The 7,799-nt window shown below is 38.2% G+C and overlaps 1 pseudogene; it reads left to right on the plus strand.

Moving 5' to 3' along the window:
- The first annotated feature begins 6,983 nt into the window (after positions 1–6,983).
- Positions 6,984–7,454, plus strand: LOC129495398 (60S ribosomal protein L23a-like; annotated as a pseudogene).
- Positions 7,455–7,799: the final 345 nt, after the last annotated feature.

Consider the following 7,799-nt stretch of genomic DNA (forward strand, 5'->3'; position numbering starts at 1 on the left):
ATGTGTTTTTTTTTTTTTTTTTTATTGGATGTCCTTTAATTGTTTCTCTTAAAGACCTTTGGGGCTTTGTTATTCTCTTCGCTTCTCAAATGAATGGGTGCCTCACAATTCCTTGGCCACTCTAGGCTCCATGGGACCAGATCGAGTCAGTTCCCAACTAATCTGAATATTTAAAGCCAATTCATTAGGTTCTCATGCTGCTCTTCACTCCCATAAATTGGGTTTGAATTGGTACGTGAGGAGTTTATCTGTTCATTTTATCCCTGCTGGCACAGAAGGCCCTCAAATGCTCATGTCTAACTGCACTCCTAATGGTAGGAGTGATGAATGCCCTTTCCAGCAGAGCACATTCTTGGCTGAGACTTGGTAACAATCACATGTCAGGTCAGATCAGATTTTCTGCCAGGGTCCTTGGGTCAAACCAGAGCTGAGGCAGCCTCTCCACCTTCAGGGCACAGTCTGCATTTAGGGAGAGCCCCCCACTACTGAGAGCATCAGCTCGGGTTCCCTCTCTCAATAGTCCATATACCTAGGATACAGGGGTTCTCATAGTTTATGCACTGTGTGTGCTATCTTGCCGGTGGACATGACCCAAATCCAACTTTTGCAACCTTCATTCACTTCCCCGTACTGCTAATCAGGTAGGTCAACCCAATAGGCATTTTGAACTCTTTAAGTGCAATGGCAACAGAAATATCAATGTAAATATAGGACTGTGTTCTCTCGTGATGTTTTTCATACCAGGTAACATAAAATTTTTCAAGAGAATATGAAGTTTAAAAAATACTTGAAAAAGGGGCGCCTGGCTGGCTAGTTAGTGGAGCATGTGACTCTTGACCTTGAGACTATGAGTTCAAACCCCTTGTTGGATATACAGATGACTTAAAAGATCTCTATAAAAAAATCTGCAAAATAATTTTTAAAATGCAGTTTTCTCAGAATTCTTATATTCAAGAAGGGCTTTTCCAAGCATATGAATGTTGTTTGGAAGTTACATTTCATTTTCCCCCAAAGTGTCAAAATAATAAATGGGAATTAGGTTCACAGAACACCTTACAGAAGTACTAAATCCATTGTGTACCCAAAGTGCCATATTTCAGCTTCCTAAAACCGCAAGTGTCAAAATTAGGTTAAAATTCAATTTTACTAAATATGAAAGTCTGTCTGCAAAAAAATATCCAGACTTTGACTTCCAAGATAAAATTCTGGCACAGTTTATTTCAGTTTCACAAATACTAAGTGAAATTAATTAGTTGAATAATGCCTGGATATTTAAACTTTAAAAAAGATTTATGTATGCTGTTTATACTATTTTATAAAATTTTCCTTTTTAAGGCTTTACTTTTGATTATAAGAGCAATATAAACTCGTTACTGAAAATTACATACTCATTGTTGAAAATCTTTAATATTTTGATATTTTGAAAATATCAAATCTCAAGATAGCCACTTTGAAATCTCAAGATAGCCACCATTTTTTGGCTAATTGCCTTCTACCTCTTTTATTTTCCCTTTCTGGGTGCTTAAACATTCAGAAAGTGACATTAATGGGTGAAAAGTATGAACATTTTAAGGTTTTGAAACATACTGCCAAATAAAACAATAGTGGTTGTATTGCATTACATTTCCAACAGTAGGTCTGAGCCCACCCATCTCACTGAAGGGGCAACTCCTGGTGCTTAGCACATCACTGAAAATGTTTGGGTAATCTTAGAAGCAAAATTAATATTGTAATATACATTTATTTGATTACTAACAAGGCTAAATATTGTTTCATGAGTTCATTAGTCCCTGTTTCTCTGATGGATTGTCTCTTCAATTTTTTTGGCCACCTTTGAGTATTTTCCTTTGCTACATATAAAAGCATTTCATGTGTAATTTGTTGCAAATGGGTTCTATCTTCCAATTTATGGTTTTCCCTTTTACTTGTGAAGTTCTGACATAGAGAAGTTCTGAATTTTTATTTACCAAAAATGGTCTCAGGGTCAGGAGGGAAGGAGGAATTGTTTAATGAGTTCTGAGTCTCAGTTTTGCAAGATGAAAAAGTTCTGGAAATCTGTTTCACAACAATGTGAACATACTTAACACTACTGAACTGCACCCTTAGAAATGGCAAATTCAGGGGGCACCTGGGTGGCTCAAACGGCTACAGTCTCCCTCCAACTTCAACCATGATCTGGGGTCCTGGGATCGAGCCCCCATTGAGCTCCCTGCTCAGTGGGGAGCCTGCTTCTCCCTCTCCCTCTGCCCCTCTACCCTCCCAATGCTCTCTCTCTCTCTCTCTCTCTCAAATAAACAAATAAGATCTTTAAAAAAGAAAGAAAGAAATGGCAAACTTTGTTATTTCTTAAATCACAATAAAAAAGAAAACTATCTTTTTCCTATGGTTTCTTCCTTAGCTTATAAAGCCTCCATTTTTCTATGGACTTATCCACTATCCATGCTGCTGCAGGCAGAGCAGAGAGTAAAGTTGGGTCTGAATCAAGCTCTTCTCCTTTTTTCATGTTACTTCATCTATGCTAATGTCCTGGATCAGTCTGTGTCTTTTTCCTTAACCCAGATATCTAAGATTCTCAGTTCCTTTCTTGGAGGCTTCCACCCTTCGCAACTAAGAGATTGATAATCAAATCAAAATCAATAGGATTTTGATTTGAAAACTAGATTTCCCCCCATTAAAAATAGAATGAAATGGGAGGTAAGACTTAACTGTGACTGAATAAAGAGGCTGGAAAATCTCCCTCAAAAGCAACTATAAAGATGGATAATACAAAAAAATATAGATGATGGATAGATAGATAGATAGATAGATAGATAAAATAGATAATACAGACAAGCAACCATTTTAGTGCTCCAGATATCAACTAAAGGCATCAAAAAATTTGAGAAGCATTTATAATGGAAAAAGCTCTCCATTTAGGGTACTAACAATGAGTGTGTTTGACATCCTTGGCTGGACTTGCTCCAGTTCCCCCATCCAGCTCTGATGTCATGGAGCTCTGCTAGAGCAGGCTGTGAGAACTGGCATTTTCTCAGCCACTGTCCAAGGGGACTTACTGGATTTGGAGCAGTGGAAAACACCTATGCCCAGCAGTGTTAACAATGGAAGTAACTCTTAGTAGCAGATGAGTGGAGAAGGCCCACTGCTCTACTAGTTTGAGAATGGAATTGAGGTTGGGACAAACACCTGTCTGGCTGAGGCTGCAGGCATGTGCAGTGGAGACAAGGCAGGACCCACTCTCCATCCATATGCTCCCAGCATGCACAGAGAAGACATGAAAGGGCCCAGCACAAAGTAAGTATCAGGGCAGACCGAACATGGCTGAAACTTGAATGGGTTCCCCTACCCACACACAGATACATTGTCAGAGGATGGAAGTTTTACTGGCTCAAGGTATTCAACCACAATCTCTGTCCAATCATTAGCTGACATGAGGCTATGCAGACATAGAAGTGACCCCCTAGGAAGCCGAGCTTTAAAAAATTTAAAGAGGGGTACCTGGGTGGCTCCGTCAGTTAAGCATCAGATTCTTGATTTCAGCTCAGGTCATGATTGTGGGGTATGAGATTGAGTCCTGCATTGGGCTCCGCACAGGGCATGGAGCCTGCTTAAGATTCTCTTGCCCTCTGTCTCTGCTCCTCTCCCCACCCAACTGGGGTACTCACAAACACTCTCACACAAAAAAGGAAGGAAGAAAGAAGGAAAATTTAAAGAAAACTGAATGGAAATATCTGTGTCCACATACTTCAGGGGAGACAGATTTCACAGATTTATCTCAGACAAGTTACTAAACTAACAAATAACCAAGCAGCAGCAACAACTTGTTGGTGGAGGGATGACTAGAATTCAGTTAACACACACACACACACACAAAGCATTTACTACATATTATCTAAATTTTCAAGTTTTCAACAAAAAGCCATGAAACATGCAAAGATAGGACAGTATATTCTAACACAGAAAAAAGCAGTCAGTAGAAACTCAGTATTACCCTGATACCAAAACCAGACAAAGACATCACAAGAAAATAAAACCCAAGACCAATGTCTTTCAAAAACATAAATGCAAAAATCCTTAACAAAATATTACCAAGAAAAATGAGCAACATATGAAAAGGACTATATCCCATGACTAACTGGAATTTATCCTACTAATGCAAGGATAGCTTAACACCTGAAAGCCAATCATTATAATACACTGTTAATAATATAAAAGAAGAAACTACATGATCATCTCAACAGAGGCAGGAAATACATTTGGTAAAATACAACATCTATTCATGATAAAAAAAAAAAACTCTCAGAAATTAGGAATAAAGGGCATCTACAAAACAAAGACCCACAGTGAATATTTTACTTAATAGTTACAAATTTTTTTAAGGATTTAAAAAATAGTTACAAAATTATTGTCATTATTATTACTTTCCTAATATCAGGGGAAATTTAAGACATGACTCTTGCTACATCTATCCAACAACATACAGGAGGTTCTAAGCAGGGCAATGAAGAAAAAACATTAAAACATACATATTGGGAAAAAAGTAAAACTGTCTTCATTCACAGATAACAAGATCCTGTATGTAGTAAATCCCAAGGATTCAGCAGACAAACCACTACCACTAATAAACAACGTTAGCAAAGTCACAAGATGTAAATCAATATACAAAAATCACTTATATTTCTATATATGAGCAACAATTCAAAAATAAAATTAAGAAAACAGTTCTATTCAAAATAGTATCAATAACTCTTAACTCGAAACAAACAGGATGTGGGGATGGGGTAACTGGATGATGGGCATTAAGGAGGGCACTTGATGTAATGAGCACTGGGTGTTATTTGCAATTGATGAATCACCAAATTCTACCCCTGAAATTAATAATACACCATATATTAACTAAATTGAATTTAAACTAAAAAATACTTAGAAATAAAAATAAGACATGTATACAGAAAACTATAAAACACTGAAAATAAAAGTAAGGAAAATTAAATATTGGAGATACATTTCACATTTATGGATTGGGAGACTCAGTATTGTCAAAGTTGCAGTTTTCCCCAAATTGATCTATAGACAACAGAATCCCCAGCAAAATCCCAGAAGGATTTTTTTTTAATTTTTTTTATTTATTTATGATAGTCACAGAGAGAGAGAGAGAGGCAGAGACATAGGCAGATGGAGAAGCAGGCTCCATGCAGCGGGAGCCCGACGTGGGATTCGATCCCAGGTCTCCAGGATCGCGCTCTGGGCCAAAGGCAGGCGCTAAACCGCTGTGCCACCCAAGGATCCCCCCAGAAGGATTTTTGTAGAAATTGATAAGGTGATCCTAAAATTTATATGGAAATGCGGTGGAATTAGAACAGCCAAAATAATTTTGACAAAGATCAGCAAAGTTGGAGGACTTATATTCCCTGATTTTAGAACTAAGAAACCACAATAATCAAAACAGTGCAATACTGGCACCCTGTCATATAGAGGGATAGTCTGTATAGATCTATCAGAATCAAGAATCCAGAAATAAATTTATGTTAACTGATTATTGGTAAAGGTACCAAGATAATTCAACAAAGGAGAGTCTTTTCAATAAATGGTTCTAGGGCAATTGTATATCCATATGCAAAAATTCTGAACTTTGAAACTTACCTTGTACCACACTCAAAAATTAACTCAAAATGGATCACAGGGGGCACCTGGATGGCTCAATTGGCTGAGCATTGGACTCCTGATTTCAGCTCAGGTCATGATGTTGGGGTCATGTGACTGAACCCCACATCAGGCTTTGCACTGGAGGTGGAACCTGCTTGGGATTCTCTCTCTCTCTCTCTCCCTCTGCAACTCCCTCTCCCCTCTGCTCATGCTCGCTCTCTCATTCTCTCTCTCTCTCTCTCAAAAAAAAAAAAAGATCACAGACCTAAATGTAAATAAATGTAACAATAATAAACTTCTAGAGGAAAACACAGGAGATGATTATGACTTTGGGTTATGCAGAGTTATATCACTTGTCCTTTCCATTAAGCATGATCCATAAAAGTAAAAATTAGAAAATTGAATTTCATCAAAATTAAAAACTCTTTTACTTCAAAATACATCATTACACACCATATATTGGGAGAAAATATTTGTATATCATATATCTTATAAGGGACTCATATCCAGGAATATATATATGTATGTGTGTGTATACAAATAAACACACACACACATATTCAATAAAAGGATGACAAGTAATCCAATAGGCAAAAGACTTGAATAGACATTTCAGCAAAGAAAATATACAAATGACTAATAAGCACATGCAAGGATGCTCAACATCATTAGTCATTAGAGAAGCACAAAGACCACAATGAGATACTACGACACACCCAGTGTGATGGCTGTAACAAAAGAAGATAGACAATACTAAGTGTCCATGAGGATGTGAAAAAAATGGAACCCTCTTACACTGCTGATGAGAATGTAAAATGGTACAGCCAGTTTAGAAAATAGTTGGGCAATTTCTTAAAATATTAAACATATCCTTACCATACAACCCAGTAATTACACAACTGGGAATCTACCTCTGAGAAATGAAAACACATGTCCCAAAAAATCCTGTATTCCAAAAACTAGAAACAATCCAAGTCCCTGTCAACCAGGGAATGGATAAAACAAATTATGGTACATCCATACATACAGTAGAATACTATTCAACAACAAAAAGAAAGGACAACTGGTAGATGCTACAACTTAAAAGAAACTCAATATTATGCTAAGTAAAAGAAGCTAAACCCAAAGGACTACATATTGAGTTATTCCATTTATGGGATGCCTGGTGGCTCAGTGATTGAGCATCTGCCTTCAACTCAGGGCGTGATCCTGGAGTCCCAGGATCGAGTCCCACATCAGGCTCCCTGCATGGAGACTGCTTCTCCCTCTGCCTGTGTCTCTGCTTCTCTCTTTGTGTGTCTCTTGTGAATAAATAAATAAAAATTTTCCTTGTCATGAAGATGGCGCTGAAGGTGAAGAAGGAAGCCCCTGCCCCTCCCAAAGCCGAAGCCAAAGCAAAGGCTTTGGAAGCTAAGAAAGCGGTGCTGAAAGGCGTGCACAGTCACAACAAAAGAAAATCCATATGTCACCTACATTCCGACTACCCAAGACCCTGTGTCTCTGAAGGCAGCCCAAATATCCTCGAAAGAACACCCCCAGGAAAAACACTCCCAAGGATCACTATGCCATCATCAAGTTCCCCCTGACTACCGAGTCAGCCATGAAGAAAATAGAAGACAACAACACACTGTGTTCATTGTGGATGTCAAGGCCAATAAGCACCAGATCAAACAGGCTGTGAAGAAGCTCTATGACATTGATGTGGCCAAGGTCAACACTTGATCAGGCCTGATGGAGAGAAGAAAGCATATGTTCGACTGGCTCCTGACTATGATGCTTTGGATGTTGCCAACAAAATTGGGATCATCTAAATTGAGTCCAGCCTGCTATAAATCTAAATTTAAATTTTTTTACCATTAAATAAATAAGTAAATAAATAAATAAAATCTTTTTTAAAAAAGAATTATTCCATTTATATGATATGTCCAAAAAAAGGGGGCAAATTTATAGATACAAAAAAACAACAGTGGTTCTCTAAGTCTGGAGGTGGGAGAGGGTGTAGCTGAAAAAGCCATGAAGGGGATACCTGGGGATGGCTCAGCCGGCTGAGCTGGTTTCAGCTCAAGTCAGGATCTCAGCCCCATGTCAGGCTCTACACTCAGCGAGGAGTCTGCCTGGGATTCTCTTCCTCTCCCTCTTCCTCTGCACCTCTGCTG

This window comes from Nyctereutes procyonoides, unplaced genomic scaffold, assembly GCF_905146905.1.
Source record: "Nyctereutes procyonoides isolate TBG_1078 unplaced genomic scaffold, NYPRO_anot_genome, whole genome shotgun sequence".
NCBI classification, from domain to species: Eukaryota; Metazoa; Chordata; class Mammalia; order Carnivora; family Canidae; genus Nyctereutes; species Nyctereutes procyonoides.